Raw genomic sequence first — 15,394 nt, 5'->3', positions numbered from 1 at the left:
TTTTCATCTACATTGGATAGTTCACAGTAGATAGTTGAGAAGAGGCAGGCTGTAAACAGGGGGAGAGAGAGGGGCCATGACGTGCAACAAAGGTCAATGGCCAGAATCAAACTGTTTCAAACTGTGCACTACAACCATTCAGACAAGGCTAGACAAGAGTATTTTGATGGTGATAGAAACTCATATCTCACACTGAGCTGTTGACGAAACAGACTCAAATGTCTTGATTAAAAGTTTCCCTTCATTCTCCACACTTTTGTATCCTCATACTTGCCTCTACGCTTGAGGGAAATGGTTGTACATTTTTCTGCTGGCACAATCACAGACAACTCACACATAAACTAGCAATGCAACTGGCTGACAAACCCCAATCTGAAGTGTATGTAAGGACTTTCTTTTCCTTAGAAGCTCGATCCTCATAAAGAGATTGCAGTTTCTGGACTTCCAGTCCTGCTACTTTCTGTCTAGGGATTTTGGCGATAAAGCAAAACATGAAGTTCATTTGTATTGCCAACTGGAGAAATGAACTGTAAACACGTGCATGCCTCTCATTTATTCACACTGTGAGGGAGATGCCAGAAAACAATTCAATTAATCTTTGGAAGATTTAAGGAAGACTGTGCAGAGATGTAAGATAAATACACACACAGGGAGAAGAGATACGAGATGTAAACAATGATCTTGAAGAGAAAACGTGGCATGGCAGCCACCTTGCCACAGATGAGGACCACATAAACAGGCCTGCTGCTAAAATCTTGGCGGGAACGGCATCACTGAGTTATCTCCAGTTTAAAAACGGATGCCTTGAATCAAGCCTTCTGATTGGTTGTTAGCTGTGATATAATTCCCATATATCATGGCTATGACGTCCAATTCCCTAAAATAAAAGCCCTGTATCTTTTCTTTCTCTACATAAAAGTTGATATGAGTGTAATTGGTTACAGTGCAGAAGTTGCTTTACACAACTCCAAAACCCACAGCTATAAATTTGCGTGAACCTCTTCAAACAGAGATAGGTTATTATCATTAATCAACGCAGACAGATACGTTTATTAGTTGGGTTTTTTCTCTGGATGGTCTATGACATCTTATTTACGGTGTGTTTATAATGCCATGGCTCTATGTTATGTCACCACATCTTAGTCAGCTGTGGCCATAAACAAAATGAGCACCACTGCTCATAATTCAAATGCAATATCTACCATCTACTTTGGCCTATGTAACTTGCATGCAAAGTGCAATACCATCTGAAAACCAATACCTCAAGAATCATTTCTGGTTACACTTTCATGTGTCCAAACAAAATGTTATTACTTGGCGCCATGGAAATAAGTGGAGGTAAAAATAGTCATGGTAAAAATAACACATTCCTACTGAGTGACAGATCAACGTTTGCCTATTTAGTGCAAATGTTGCTGTACTCCTGCGGCTGCAAGGAGAAATATTGGTGGGAGGCACGATCCCAGAAAAAGGGCCCTTTTTTTGGTTTGTGTGCTGAAAAGGATAATTGCTCATCTGAGCTCACACATGATGCCTCTCTCCCTTTCCAATGGCAACATGAACTTCTGCATTCTTGAGAGAAGAGTTACGTTGACCTCCTCTCCCTCTCCCAGAGTGTTTGTGTGTGTGAAGAAAAGACTGAGTGTGTGGGTGCAGGCATGCGTGCATGTGTGTATATACTGTAAGTGTCTATGATCAAGTACGCTCTATGTACAGTATGATTGAAGTGTATGTGGATGCTGATTTTTAAACTTAGAGGGGGATACAAGAGAGCGTTTCTTGACTGGGTGAAATGTGTGAGAGAAGGAGTAGAATTTGGTGGTGGCGGTGGTGGTGGTGGTGGTGTTGATGGGGCTGGGTTGAGGGGGTGTTTGAACATTTGTGACACAGACCTTAGCAATGAGGGAGTAACAGAGGCCATGAATGAGAGTGCTTGTTTATGTGGGTCAGCTCCCTTTCAACCCCTTCAGCCTTTTTTTTAGCCTTTTTACAGGAAGTAACTGCTCCACCCATGGTTGTGCCTGACTGAAAGACAAATCATGTGTACGGGAAAGTCGAACACCCCACTAGCGAGACAAACCCTTTGTAGTCTCTGTGGCTATGAGCAAAAGGCTCTCCAATAATTGTTTACACTGGAGATACGAGGCTCGCCTTTCGCCACACGTGCTGCGCAAAACTTCTATCTCCATCCACAGAAGGCAGAGGTTAATTGGAGTGAGATCGTCTTTCTATAGCAAACTGCCATAATGAAACTCTCTCTTTGCAGGAGGGAATCTGGATCGGGACAGGAACTCTAAACTGTCGCTGACATTTCCCTGAGAGTCAAATGTGGTGGAGGAAGCCTTGGTGCTTAGCATCGCGTGCACACAAATTGCTTGTCCTGTTTATGCAGCTGCTTTATTCAGAGGGAATTCCAGATAAAACAGCCATTTCAGGATGTGAATAAGATGAAGGAAAATACTTAGTCTAAATACTTTATGTGCACCTGGTGTAACTCAATCAAAGCTCTGTGAGTGCTGACCCTTTGGGACAAATTTAAGATTGAAGAGAAGGGCAGGTAATTGACTTGGCAGATTTGCAATGATGCACACTGATTGCTTCATAATGAGAAGATAAAAGCTGAGATTTAACCCACTACTGTATTTAATTTATACTATTAAATTACAAAAATCCAAAACATTTTCTCTCTCAAGTGCTATTTGGCAGATCGTTTTGTTTTATTTTATATAGGATCTATATTAGTCTCTCTATACTGTATGTTTTATAGGTTTTAATATATATATGAATAAGCTGGGCAACACTGGTCATGTTGTAGTATAAAGTTATTATTGATAATGCATTAAAAATAGCAAGTGCTTTTTATAATCACCTTTGAGCAACAGAATAATCTGTAAGCCATGTGACATAATAATATGTAAATGTCATAAAGTTGTGTTATGTCATTTATGTCACTCTGAGTTGTGTTTTTCAACTTGATGTAGTCCGATCTGCTCTAATTTGGTCTCCACCACCTCAAGAGGAAAACATCTGGTTCTTTAGCAGTTGAATGCGTCACTGGGTTCACCAGCTATATGCCAACTTTGTTGGTCCTCCATTTGGTGCCGGGCTAACAGGGCACAGCGGGTTTAACAGAGCATTTTCACTGAAAACAGCTGCTGGAAAATTAGCTCAGAGTGAACCAGAACAATACTCAGTAAAACCAAAACAATGAGTTGAAACATGCTTTAATGCTCTGTAGAGCTGTGTAAAGAGTTGTGTAAAGATTATCTTCTATCTATACTTTGTCATTGTTCATATAAATATAATATTGTAATATTGATTATTGCAGCTTTATATTTTTCAACAGCAACCACGCTTCCCAGTAACAATGTTCACATTACTCTGGAATATTTAGAGCACACAGCTTTTTTAGGGGGGCTTTCTTCAGTGCAAGTATTTCCAGTGTTGACTGTAAGGTTTGCAAATTATCCAGAAAAACCGGGACACTTTTCCTGGAAATGTATATCTGTGTATTGCTGTTGAAACCATCACAACTGGATTTCCATCCACTAACATTGTTTTAGGTGGAGTCAAAAATCTCAGAGAATGATATTTCAGAACTTGGGCAAATAACGTCAAGCTATGTGCATAGCTAGATACCACTAGAGGTATATATGAAATTTCGTTGGAAGAGGCCTTAATCTGCTTCTTGTGACTGAAGGACACTATAACAGGATGGTTGTTTCTCTGACATGTGGGCTTGAGCTCTGTTCCATAGTTCAGATGACCTGACCTTGAATCTACAAGCTGCAGTGCCTGCAGGTTCTAAAGTTATTTTTCCACTTCCAACATAAGCGTCTAAATAAACTTCTGGCGGTTTTCAGATGATCTTCACAGGGATTCATACGGAGTGATTCACCAGAGTTCAAACCACAGCGAGTCTGGAAGTGGGAAAGAATAATGCTATCAAAAGATCCCATGTTCACTCTCTTCTGCCACATAGGGTGTGAGAGGACATCTGTCCTTAAACTCACCAGGACGTCACTGTTTGGGGGAGGAATGTCTGGAATGTGCCCTTGTGGTCAGTGGGCCTGTGAACCAGTCATTTGACTAGTATTGCTTCCAGAGTCTGGCAACAAAGTCATCCTGGGCCACCTCTTACCTTTGTGAGGTTCTCTTTGGACCAGGCCTGAGGAATTTCTACCACAGGAGTTATGATTTTGACCTCCAGGTCAGCCAGTTGGGGACCACCCTCGTCCAAACATATCAGCTCTCACATTGTCCAAGGGGGCTCATATTTTGGTTTGTAACATCATATTGAGCATATTTTGTGATAATACGTTGACATCAGCTTCTAGGAATGTCTGTCAGTTCACTAATCTTTCCCACCCTTCTCAGTGCATAGCTCACCATTATAGCGTGTCATTAGTGTATGAGAGATTTGTGTTTTGAGAAGGAGATGTGTGGGAGGTGTGTATGTGTGTTTGTCAGTTCCTGTCTTTGATGTTGTCAGGTACTGAATGTCTTGGTGTAAAATGTTTCATAGAGGAACAAGTTATGGCAGCTCCTTGCTAATCACAAAATAATTGTCTTAATGGTAAGAGTTGGATTCTGAACAAGAAGAAGAAAATGCATGTGAAAAAAACTTTGCATGAAAGTAATATTTTTTGTTTTGTTTTTGTTTGTGTTTTAAAGCAGGGGTGACGCAACTTTTTTAGCTTGAGACCCAAAAGAGAAATTTGGCGTCCCAAACTTACAAAAATACATTATGAATTCACACAATTGAGATTGACGAAATCACCAAGGTCAGACTCAATGTTACCTCAGCCAGAGAGTGTGAACACATTTTTCAGGTTAAGGTTAGCAATGAGAGAGAAAAAAGGGAGGTTAACATAATCAACACAGCATCTGAGGTGAACAGAGCAGCATAGCAAAAAAGAATATTCTTTTTTGATTAATTAGGAAAATTAATTTACAAAAAGCATTGTTAGGCCTTTTACTCTGCTGATTGATAAAAATGGGTCTGCAAGCCATTTTGGGTTCTAACCTGTACTTTGGGAAAGACTGCTTTAAAGAATGCAAATCATCCATTCAAAGGAAGCTCACAGTTTCAGCCTTTTATATTTATTAAAGCTGCATTTTTTTCTATTAACAATGGATAAAATAAGTGTGTGTAAAAGGTGTCATTTGTAGTGAGTAACACCTGACTATGCAGTTCCCTCCAGCTCTACATAGCTTTCTAGGCTCATTTAGATTGTTTTGGTGCAGCTAAAAAATGTCTCTCTCAACCACCCTGTTTTCTGCAATAGCAAGCTTGCGACAAAAAAACCCCCAGCTGTACACTTACTGCCCCTTGTTCAGTTCTTCTGCCACTTTGAAACTCCTAATATTCTTCAAAAAATCCCCTTCTTTCTCATTTCCTCTCATCTACATAAAACTTCTCTGCCATTTATGCTCTCTCTCGGTTCATTCTTGCTCTCCAGCTACTTTTTAATCATCAGCCTCCTCAAATGAATCTTCCTCTAACCATCACCCTCTCCTCTCTCGTCTCCATCATTCCTTCGTCCTCCCTCACAATTTCTTTCTTTGAAATTTACCCCAACCCCCCGCCCCCTCTCCCCACAGTTGCGTGCGACAAAGAGAGGTATACTCTTTCGCCAAGCTTGCACAAGTGGAGGGAGGAGGGGGTCAGAATTGAGGAGGAGGAAGGAGGTGGTGGAGGGCTGCTGAGACAGATCCATTTTCAAAGCACTATCTTTTCATTTGTTTTCCTTCAACATTTCACTGCTATTTAGGAGAAAGAAAAAAGAGTGGAGGAAAAAAAAAGAAGGAAAAAACCATACTCACACACTGATAAATGGCCCAGATGGCCATCACTCATAAAGGGAATCTTTCAGGAACGACTCACCAGCCTATCTACCATGTTAAGACAAGACACCCTAACAGCCAACCCCCTCCCCAAGAAACCGCAGCTGCCAAAGGGAGATTTGTATCTTTGCCTGGGAGAAAAAGCTCAGCGCTCCTATCCAAATGTCACTGTAAGTGAGCATCAAACGGGACTCACCTGTAGTCGCGGAGCACTTGATTTTATTTGAAACTCAACCGCTCCCAAAAAAACTTCCCCACCCCTCATCTTGGCAGGCAATACAGACCTTGATATCTACCTAGGATGTTCCTCTTATCTTAAATCAATCCAAGAAGTGTGTATTCATCCCCCTGAGGCTGATTTTAATCCCCTCATCATGAGAAGAACCGCAAACCCTCCTCATAGTTGTCTCCATTCCCACAAGCATACTTGGGACAAAAACATATTTTCATTTATCTGGTGGGATATCTTGTCAGTGACATGCTATTGTAGAAGCACACGAGGAGGGGGGATGGAAAAGAAGAACCAAGGGTAGAAGGACAAGTGATTACCTCAGTGGTTAGCACTTCATTACCTTGTGTCTCACGTTGTTTTATGTGCATGGCTGTGTCTTAGGTGGGCTGTAATGGGATAGCTATGTCAGGCCCCAAATACTCCTGGGATTTTTTTCTCCCTCTTCCTTTTAAAAAGAGACAACGGTAGATGGACCACCCTGACAGGGATTAATGTTGACCTGGATTTAACTACCAAGTTACCTGAATGTGGCGAAGAAGTCAGATAAAAGTATAAATATGTCTTAATATATTTATATATATAGTTCTTTGTGTGCGAGAGTCCATCTCCAAATGGAAGAAAAAATCGTTGTGTGTATACAGTATAAGTGTGTGTGTGTGTGTGTGTGTGTGTGTGTTTGGACAGAGAGTACTTTTCCAAACAAGCTGCTGAAACACGAGACTGGGTGAATTTGATTACTCCCTGAATCCGAATAAATTGACAGGACGTGGAAAAAAATCTAAGTTTGTAAGGATGAGCTGAAATCTAGTGTAAATCAATTAATCAGTAGAAATGTGTTTTTGCCTGTTCGGGTCAAACACACTCTACTCAGATATGGCATTTTTTGTCACTACTCAGCGCAAACCCCCCCCCCCCCCCCCCCCCCCCCCCCCGTGTGAAACAGCCACGTCTGGAGGAAGAGGAAGCAGGACAAGTTTCCACACCCGTGCTAAGATCAATAACTGCAATGTCAGTTTGAGGATGGCCAGTCAGTTGGCATGGATGATAAGGCCATGTGCCGAGACATTGGGTGTTTCACACTGCCATAGGGGGGCATGAGAAAGTGTGATAGTGATGTTACAATTTGTTGTGTTGATGCAACACTGAGCAGAGGCAACATAGTATTTATTATTTCAATACAGTAGTGTAATTGCAAGACTGAACTTTCAAATTAATATATTCACAGGATGTTGGTGAAGTGACTGAAGGACAAAACTGGACGGGAATTTCCCTAGTCGATCTTTGGGACTATTTAAATTAACATGAAAAACACACAGGCGAAAAAGGCAGAGAGGAAAATAGCTACGAATGGAAGGAGAGTGGAAAAGCAGAGGGAGGGGAAAAAGGAAAAGAAACTTTAATCACAGAAACACTGACCCATAAAAAAGGAGAAGCAGACACAAGTGGAAACCAGGGGAATGTTATCCAGCTGGGGGATACATCCATCCATCCAGCTCTTTCTGCTGTATTTCTACTTAAAGCTACGGGTGAATTGGATTTGGGTGGGGGGTTGCTAAAAGAAAAAGCCTCCGAAACAAAAACCAAATTGAAGGATGAGCTAAAACCAGCAGTGCTAAAACGCTGCGGCCATGGGATTGGGTCCCAGAGCAGCCAGGCCGCACGTCTCTGAGCTTGAGCCAAGAATGACTTTGCTTTCCAGCTCTTGCCTCAGCCTTTCACACTCCAGCAGCGGCTCTCGGCTCTGAAGGCTGTTTAATTACCTGACAGGCCAGTTAGCTGGATGGCTAGGCCATGGCGTCTGATGGGTTTCCTCCCAGTCTCCATTCTTCTATGGGCTAGATTCGGCCCAACCATACTGGAGATATACCCACATCCCCTTATTGGGAGCCAAGGCCAATTAGCTGCATCCATGCTCACACTGCTGACTGTTCACTTTTCATCCTTCCCTGTGTGCATACTAATGCTAACAGGAAAAAGATGTTTTGTGATGCGAATTCTTATCAGTAGCTCGAGGATCGGCGAGGCACAGATTTCAGTGATGAAAAGGTTACATGCCATAGAATTTCCTCCTCCTGGCTTCTGAAGAGGAAAAGTGTGCATAAATACGTGTTTTAAAAGACTTGGCTGTGTCCCATGGTGTTATTTTTACACCCTCCTGTTCATGCCATAATCACTTGGCCTGGGGGAACACACTCCCTCACCGGATGAACTCTTATTGCCATTTGGAAGGGCAGAGTTGATCTCATTAAGTATGATGTAGATGTTTGTAAAATACACCCTGGGAATTCACACTGTGGCCTGGCGGAAAGCATCTACAGAACCACGATATACTAGAATGACAAGCAGCAGTATTGACTTAAATAGCTCTGTCATTTCTGAATGTTTGGGTGATAGATAAAAAAACATGAAAGCACTGCAGATTGCATCTCTCCCATTGCTTAGCAGTTCAGGCATGCCCATACTTTGTATTTGCATTGCAGCACATGGATAATCTTATGGAATGAATGGGCCTGCCTGGTCCATTGATATTATTGAGTGGCATACTGCAGTATGTCTCTCGACAAGGCCCAGCTCAAGCGGATCTCTGCAATCATGAGCAACAGGTGGGCTTGGACGTTGTTCCCTCCACTGAAAACAATTTTGCTTTGAAATCCCTAAAGCCTGATCCAAGACAGGAACAACTTCCCATTAGTGTTGCTTATTTTCTTTTCATGGACCACACACACAAGCACACACACAAACACACCAAAACACTTAAGCATTGACTTTCATTCATTTCCTGGAGAATTAAAGAGATACTTTACCCATTCCAATCCAGGTTTTTGTTGTGGCAATCTGAGCATTGTGTTCAAATGAACAGTGTTCGGTCCGTCTCTCTGTTGAAAATCCCCATGGAAAGTAGCTTCAGGGATCTGTTTTTGCATCATTTTGTAGATTCGGTAGATTCAATAAGTTTTTTTGGCAGATTTCAGCCAGTTCTCCAGGAAAGGTATAATGCTCCTATGGGTTTAGTGGCCAAGCGCAGTACTGCAGCACTCGCCTGTTTGTGTCGCCTGCCTGGGCCAGGAAGCACATTTGCCCATTCACTCCCATAAATGCGGGAAAGAGGAGATCACCTCCGGAGAAAAAATTCTGGATACCAAACAAAAGGCTAAAAAATTATCTTGAGACCCTCTACTAAAAAAGTAGGTAGACATAATTTTAGACCCTACCAAAATCAAGTTATGGACAGGAGATGGAGGGTGGGAGGCTAAAAAGCAAAAACATTCAGCAGCTGAGGTCCTGTCTCCATAAAGGCCCAGTGCAATTCCTCCTGCATTCACAAGAAGATGCCACACAACCAGGAAGTAGCAACGTTCTAAAGCAACCATGCGCTACTGAACAACTTTCATATGAATGAATGGGCAACATTTTTCGGTATGCCGTCCATTCTTTTATATGTACATGATTTCAGCAAATCTCCAATGCTCCATGATTCATCTGAACACAATGCCCACATTGCCATGACAGAGGCCTGGATTGAAATGGGTAAAGTATCTTTTTAACCAAACTTTAACCATATCCACAACCTGCCTAACACCAACCCTATCCTTTACCTATGTTTAACATTTTGAGATCATTTCTGGTGGCAACTACTGGTGGAGGGGGTCTACCCTTTCAGCCCGTTAGCTTAGTTTAGCATAAAGACTGGAAACAGGGGTAAACCACTCGTCTGGCTCAGTCCAAAGATAAATAAATCCACCTACCAACACCTGTAAAGCTCACTCATTGAATCTTGTATGTTTAATCTAAACAAGTGTAATAATGCTTTGTTTTTAGATTTTGTGGACAGGTTTATGCTGGACTTTTTCTTGGCTGGAGTCTCATTAGAGATCTTAAGAGGTGCTGGTAGATGTATTTTTTTCACCTTGGGACAGAGCAAGGCTAGATGTTTCCTCCTGTCTCCACTCTTTAATCTAAGCTAACTGGCTGCTAACCCTCACATTTAATAGTTTGGCTTGCGAGGAAGAACAAAAGCACACAGACAAAAGGCCATAAATAAAAGTACCTACATAAAGTTATCTCCTCTAGCTCCAGCTTTGTGTTTCTGCTTGGGGGAGAGTGAGCTACAGCTACAGCTACAGCTACAGCGGGCTTAAAGTTGTAATCAGAGCCCTGAGCCGTCCACCCTGGGCTGGGACTCTGGAGTGGTTTGAGAGTAGGCCAGACATTCCAGAAGAGATCGCCGCCCAGACACCCAGCAGCAGCCAGTCAGCAACAAATTCCAGAATAGCAGCGCTGCCGCTAAAAATAGTCATCTGGACAGGAGAGGGATGGAGAGCTGGGTGTGTGGAGGGGGCCCGCTGGATGGAGGATGAATGATAGAGGACTGGAAGCTGAGCAGGAAAGGAGGGTGATTTATTCCATTCCATATCCAGTCACAATGTTATCACAGCGGCACAGAGGAAAAGGAGTCCTGCAGGGCTGTGAGTTAGGGAACCTGTGCGAGTGCTTTCTGAGAGAGCAAGAAAGAATGAAAGAGGACTTTAAAAAAAAATGTGCACATGTGTGTGTGTGTGTGTGTGTGTGTGTGTGTGTGTGTGTGTGTGTGTGTGTGTGTGTGTGTGTGTGTGTGTGTGTGTGTGTGTGTGTGTGTGTGTGTGTGTGTGTGTGTGTGCAAAAGCATGGCAAGCAGCCCCTCAGACTGTTATTTCTAAAACAGTGTGTCAGCTAAGCAAGGGAACACATGCTCCACTGTACTCAGGACTTTCTTCAGACCCGGCCCTCTGTTTATTTTTCCTGCAATGAACGGGCAGCTCAGTTTACAACAGCCACCCTAAACCTTCACTGTGGAACATCCTGCCTGCAACAGCAGCCAGACGCGCCAAGGCAACACTGACCTCGTCAAATCCTCCACCAGCTTTTGCTCATTTTGCAGAATACCCCCCTACTTTCTTCATTTTTCAGGAGACAAAAGGAGTTGTAAACTGATTTGAAGCGCATGTAAATTCTTCAGCTTTCATGTCCCAAATCCCTCTGCGTGTGACGGTTTTTATCCGATGCAGCTCGAGGGGGCTTCGAAGAGAGAGGCCTCTTTTCAAGGCTGTGCTTGCTTATATCCTCCAACATTATGCAGACCTATATCTGCAAGGCATATAGTCGGGATAACACTAAAGGACCGGAAGGGGTTTATGGGGAGGGGTCTGGGGTTGTTTGGCATTTTGAATGTGTAGTTGGGTATGCCGGCCCCCCCTCCTCCGGGAGGGCAAACAGGCTCACCTTCTGCATGTGGAGGGAGGAGGGTGAGGGAGGGAATAGTTCAGAGGGTCTAGCAGCTGGACTTTATTTAAGGGTCAAAAAGTGAACCAGAAATTGTTCCGGAGACAAAAAAAAAATCCCTTTGAAACTCAGATCATATCAGTGTCAAGGGTGCAGCCGTTGGAATCTCAAAAGAATTTTTCATTTTTTTTCTCAACAACACTGTCTGCATTGTGCTTAATGCATTATACTGTATTATACAGTACAATTTATTACCATAAGCACTTAAATTGTTGCATACCTTTTTTATCATTGTTTGCCCTCAGCTTGTTGTATTACATCTGAGCTTTGTTTTTGCTCATCTCTGACTTAGATAACTGGAAATTGTATTAAAAGGAGACCTGTGCTTTTTCCCAGGGCAATTATTTTGCTTCTTCCATAGAAATCTTCCCAGAAGTAATAATAACTTTAGACGATGATTGATGTAATTTTCTGTAGTTCACTGTCAGTGTGACAAGAATAAATATTGATGCAGGAGGATTTATTAATAGAAGGCTTAAAGCCTACTCTTTTAGTTCAGACTAGTTTACAAAGGCCAACTTAAGACTTGGGATAACAGTTTCAATGTGTGATTGAGGAAACCTAAATCCTGCACTACACCATAATGTAGAAGTATTTGATGTTTTCTTCTTCCAAGGCCTGCAGCTTTTGTCTGGCCAGCATGAGCTGGGGATGCTGTCCTACTCATCAGGACCAAAGCCTCGAAAGACTGCAGAGCTTCCAGCCACCCACCCGCTCCCCCCTTGCAAAATGTGGATCAAATTAACCCAGCAGCAGCAACATTCTCCCCTGACAATCAATTGACTCTCCAAGTCATAAAAACAGATACTCTTTTTCTTCCAACCATACATGAACTGTGTTCTCTGCTCCATGTTGTCTGCTGCTGTTTGTTTGAAAAAATTGCTTTTCTCCAGAGACTCATACTGCCTACCACCAGTTTACCAGCAGGTGTGCTGGGATCAACAACAACACTGAAGATTCACTGAAGATTTAATATTAACACTTTTATCATATAACTGCCCTGAGGGTTTGTTTTATATGCTTTCCAGCATATTTCAGGTAAGCTACTACTTACTTGTTAGTTTTGGCATGTGTCATCTCATTAGGGTGCAAAGTTGTCCATCATGTAACTGACAACCCAGTCTTGATTTGGATTGGCCAGTATCACAATTTCCTTTATTAGAAGGTACTGTCAATCGGCCACTCAGAGCTTATTCATAGAATAACTGAGTCTTCCTGTTCAAGAGGATCCCAACACCGGTTCTTTTCTTCTGAGTTTGAAAACACTTAGTGAGTTTAATCAATTTATGTTTTTGCGCTCTAATGAATGAAATAAAACTGGTGCCTTTAACAACATTCTGAAAGCTATATGATAGGTTTGAAACATCATGAGCATACAAATGGACAGTGGTAGAATGGATTATTCTGCAGAGGTGGTTGAAAGCTCTCTTTGGATGTCTTGGTATCAATACTGAGTAACGGGTCATTATTGGACTTTATTGTGCCTGACAGGACCAGAAGTGCTGGGCCCTGCCAGAGACAATACTGCAACAATTTTACAAGCCACCTTTCAAGCCTATAAATTACTTTTAAATGCTTAAAAATACATTTTGGTTGGAGTATTGATTTAAAATACATCAATTTAATTTAAGGATTTGGCAGTGTGGAAAGATTGCCTAATTTCAGCTCCTTAAAACTGGCATTGTCTTTGGTAGTTCTGCTTTGCTTCTAAGCAGGCCATGAGGTTTTAAAAAATTATTTCAAATTGAGTCATAATGACCTGTATTCTGTTAGTGGTATTTTGACCCCAACCTTTTGTTTGCCCTCATCAATTCATTATATTTATTATGTAAGAGTTAAAGATGAAAATGGAACACCACTGCTGACCTCCTTCATGCTTTGATGTAGGTTTTTGGGCCAGATGTTCTTAAAATAAGGAAAATAAAGTAGGACATCTCTCCAATAATAGTTTTATGCTTGTCCCTGCTGTAAGAACATGGATGTTGGATGAAGGGTTTGTAGTTCTGTCCCAGTCTGACCTCTGGGAATATTTGTTTATCCAATTCCACCACTGGGTCAAACCAGAAATAACCCTTTCTAGTGGCCTTTGGAAGTCAGGCTTAAACTCTGGGAACAGATTAAAGGTACACTGGTAATTTATGAGAGACAGCAATCTTTGGGACTGGAGTGTGTTTGCAATGGGAATGTGATAGACTACAGTATTGATCCCCCTGAGAGTCATTTATTGGCATTTACTCTTGTCTACTTCAAGGGCATGTCCTAATTACACTTGTATAGCACTTTGTAAACACAAATGACCACACACAGCATGAAACAAACCCATTTAACTTTCAAGATCCATTTATTTGAGTTGATACAGTACAGAGGCATTGTGTTGAGTAGAAATACACCCAGATGGATGAATTAAGACATTTACAGGATTTGAACTGTTCGATTTGTTACTCTTAGAAACACATGCTTGACCACGGCCTTGAAATGAGATGATGCCACTCTATTTCGAACAAACAACTCCATCATTGTGTGCAGTATGTCCTGAACACAACACACAGTCTAAAGGGGGCCAAAGCATGGACAGGAAGTATTTTGACAACAAATTAAATGGCTTGATCACCAATAAATACAAGTATAAAAACACATTGATAATAATTTTCATTATCAAAAAAAAAAAATGTCATAAAAGATACCAAAGGCACACAACTTAATCCACCTTGGCAGTCCAGGATCAACAGAAAAAAGACAAACAAAACTGTGGCAGTAGCCATCAATACTAATGAGCCATAACAAAAATAATACTTAAATAACATAATAATACTAATTTATTATTATTGTCATAACAATATCCAGTCAAGTTTTCCTATGATTAGACTTTCTGCAAACAGATATGCACCACGTATTTCCAGTTTGGCAGAGTTAATGTTTCATCATCAGTTTCTTTCCATTGCTTTATTTCCTTGTTCTCCTGGTGTTGTTCCAGAATTTTGGACCTCTCCTGCTTTGGTAGAGGTGAAAATGCAATTTTCTGAGGGTTAGCTATTGATGCATTAGCATATGTTCTTTAATTTTGCCCTATTCCAATTTCAAATTTCACTTTTACCTTCCGTTAAGTCAATTTCAAATCAGATTTGTCCTTTTCTGGTGACAAACTGTAATACTTCGAGCAAGGAAGTATTTCTGCCATAACATAAAGCAATATAAAGTCTCTTATATTTTGGAAAATCAAAAACAGAAGCATAATAAAACAAAAATACTAACATAGTATAATTTTTTCACTGTAAATCCAGTTGACAATAAAATGCAATACAAAAGGCAATAAAATGCAATATAATACGCAACGGGTCTTTCATTTGAATACCCATGATACCCAGGACCTTTGCTTCCCACTAGAGGACCACTGAAACATTCAACATGTGATCTATTTCCTCGGGGTCATCTACTGCATGATTTTCCATCCACATCATTTGATATTTTGGATGATGTCAGTCACCATTCTCCCACTTTTTTGCCGCTGTGGAAAAGTTTAACACACTTTCTAAGGCCATGCAGGACACGCAAATCACAAACTGACTGACCCTCAAGACAAGCTGTATCAACAGCCTCCAGCATCTCATATAAAAAACTATAAAAAACGAAAAAAGAAAACAAACGGAAGGTAAAGCCAATGTGGAGATGATTTCATTCACCAATGGGGATTCCCAAGTCAAAGAAAAATACTCCCATTAGTAGTAGAGTACTCCCATTAGTCCCTGACCTATCCATTCCCCTGAACCATGCCAAAGCTTCATTACATCTTTGGTATAAAAAAAAACAACAACTTTCCATCTACTCTTTCTACTCACTTTCTTTACTTTCACTAAGCTACATTACAAGTCCTTCCTTCAAAAATAAATCTAACTCCTTGACCTTTCCTGTGTTTCACAGGAAAGTCCTCTCTACTCTCAGCACCTTTCCAAGCATTACTCTTTCACACGCTTTTCTTCTCCCTCTAGCTATAAATCT

Source organism: Echiichthys vipera (assembly GCF_963691815.1).
Source record: "Echiichthys vipera genome assembly, chromosome: 7".
Lineage (NCBI taxonomy): Eukaryota > Metazoa > Chordata > Actinopteri > Perciformes > Trachinidae > Echiichthys > Echiichthys vipera.
The sequence above is the reverse complement of the archived record's forward strand: the minus strand, read 5'-3'. Positions refer to the sequence as shown.